Source organism: Bufo bufo, chromosome 6 (assembly GCF_905171765.1).
Source record: "Bufo bufo chromosome 6, aBufBuf1.1, whole genome shotgun sequence".
Classification (NCBI taxonomy): domain Eukaryota; kingdom Metazoa; phylum Chordata; class Amphibia; order Anura; family Bufonidae; genus Bufo; species Bufo bufo.
The window spans coordinates 91,211,571-91,214,587 of NC_053394.1; positions in this window are offsets into that span (position 1 = coordinate 91,211,571).

Consider the following 3,017-nt stretch of genomic DNA (forward strand, 5'->3'; position numbering starts at 1 on the left):
AAACAGTTAAGCCGCACTGGCGCGGGGGGGACTCATTGGCACAGATTAATAAAAAAGAGGTAGAGTGGATCTATAAATTAGGGACCCTACAGCCCAGTGGACTCAACATCGAATTTGACCTAAAACCGTGTTTGGTATAAAATGTTTTTAGTACAAAGTGTTCCCAAACAGTGAAGTAACTGGTTGTTCCGTACCTGGCCTCTTAAGGACCTTGAGCGACGTCATATTGTCCTGACTGTCCTAGTGGACGGTGGAACCTTGTGATGTGGGCGTTGGGGTGGAGGCGGGGTCGAGAACACCTGAGTGACACATAATGGGGAAGAACATCTAAGTGGTACCCCAGGAGAGGGAGGAGAACTAAGGAGTAGTGGTACCTATATTGGGACAAACTTACTAATCATGCACGAGAAACAGTGTTCTCGCCGATCGCGCCGTTGGCTGTTCCCTACCTGGCCTCTTAAGGACCTTCGAGTGACGTCACTTTGGTTTGACTGTCCGATTGAACGGTGGAGCCTCGTGATGTGGATGTCTGGGCGGAGGAGAGGTTGGGAGCACCTGAGTGACGCCACGGGAGTAGGTGGAATACATCGGAAGAAACGCCCCAGAGGTGGGTGGAGAGTACAGGAACTACGTCCTCAGAATAGACAGAGATTAGGGTATAATATGGAGATTGTGGTCTAAATAAATATATAACATTTGAGATATTGGATGGTATGATTAAAATATGGGATAGGAATTTCTATAAGGAGGTTAGAGACACGCATTGAATATTTATGGAATAGCGGTAATCCGAAAGGGTAAAGAAAGATATATATTTGTGTATTAACTGGTAAGAGAGAGAGAAAATCCTCTCACAGTTTTATATTGTATATTTTATTTTTATGTTTGAAATGTGATGGTATCAAAGGATCACTGATGGTTTCTTATTATTATGCATGAATTGCAAACGATGCTTTTAGAATCATGTTAAGATCCGAAATGAGACCGGCCTGTGTAATTAAATCAGCTGGGCTATTTAAGAGGCTTGACTGCAAGCATGCGCAGTTATCGCCCCTGAAGAAGCAAGGTAGCGAAACCCGGGTCGGGCAGGAATGTGACGACTGATACTGATTTTATGCCTTTTGTCTATGAACTTTTGTGAGTAGAATAAAACCTTTTATTAAAAAAGTGTAAAGGGTGCTTCACTATTCTGCCTATTTCCTTTCAACCCTGCAGTGAAAGAGGTCTGGAGAGGACTGGATCCGGCGGGTATTGAGGAGAGGGGCTGACACCCTTTTTCATTCACTGATGACCGGGAGACATAGTCTCTAGCAGCGCGGTTCCAAAACCCCTTTTAACTTGTCTATATCAGTGTGAACGACCTACCACACTACTTCGGGACCTGTAGCAGCGCAAGTAACTTTGTCCGTGTTGAGACACAGGACTGACTTTCTGTCTTTGTATTTTGATAGGTTTAGCAAGATGGTTCATTTCATTCCCCTGACTAAACTTCCGAATGCTAAAACCCTGGCATCTATTTTTGTGAGAGAGATTGTTCGTTTACATGGCATCCCGGAAAATATTGTTTCGGACATGGGTGTGCAGTTTGTGTCCAAATTCTGGAGGGCCTTCTGTCAAAGATGTAAAATTTCGTTGTCTTTTTCTTCCGCCTACCATCCTGAGAGTAATGGGCAGACTGAACGCCTTAATTAGTCTGTGGAACAATTCCTGAGGTTGTATGTTGCTGATGACCAGCAATTATGGGTCAAATTCCTTCCGTTGGCTGAATTTGCTCTGAATAACCGTGTCAATTCTTCTGCTGGGGTCTCCCCTTTCTTTTGTAACCATGGTTTTCATCCCCGTTTTCATTCTGGGTCGTCCGTCTCCTCTTCTAACCCTGAAGCTGATAAACTCTCCTCCGAACTGTGCACTGTTTGGGCCCGGGTTCAATCGAACCTAGAAAAGGCTCAAAGTTCTCAAAAACTCAAGGCCGATAGGAGACGTTCAAGGGGGGTGAACTTTCAGGCTGGGGATAAAGTATGGTTGTCCTCCAAGAATCTATCTCTCAAGGTAGCTTCTAGAAAATTTGCTCCTCGTTTTATTGGTCCATATAAGATCACGGAGGTGATTAACCCGGTATCATTTAGGTTGGAGCTGCCCGAGTCATTCCACATTCATAATGTGTTCCATAAATCTCTACTTAAAAAATATTTTGAACCGGTAGTACCATCGAAAGCCTCGCCTCCGCCGGTTCTTGTTAATGATGCTGTCGAGTATGTGGTGTCTAAAATAGTGGATGTCAGGAAGGTGCGTAATTCCTTGCAGTACCTGATTCACTGGAAGGGGTATGGACCTGAAGAGAGATCGTGGGTACCTGCCAGGGAGGTTCATGCTCCTAGACTTGTTCGTAAATTTCATTTAGAACACCCTGAAAAGCCATCGCCTGAAGTCTTGGGTCCGGTGGCCCCTCGTAAAAGGGGGGGTACTGTCACGGGGTTCCGAAGGTGCACTCGGTCCCCCATTGCCCGCAGAACTGTTGCTTAGCTTTTGGAATGAGGTTCTGTGTTTGACCTCATTCCCAGGGCGGCTTTACTAGCTGGGTGGCTCCCTGCTCCTAGTCTGCCTTAAGCGCCGAGCTGATCACTCGGTGCTCGACTGGTTGGCCTGTCGGTCATGTGACGCTGGCCACATCACATGACCCTCACTCCCCACTATAAATACAGGCAGCCTGCTGGCTACAGGTTGCCTGTTAATTTCTAGGTTCCTGGCTATTTGTTGGACTACTGAATATTTACCTGATCCTGTTCCCTGATGATCCTCTGCCTGCTCCTCCTGTACTGCGCATGCATCCTGGTTTTGTGACCTCGGCTCCCACCTGACTACTCTCTTAGGACTCCTTTTGTACTTCGCTACTCTCCTGGTATTTGACCCCGGCTTCTCCTGACCATTCTTTGCTTAATCCGTTGTACTGCGTAGCTCTCTTGGTTCTGACCCGGTCCGTTCATGTTCCGTATTTTGTCTTGTCTGTCTTCCCTGCA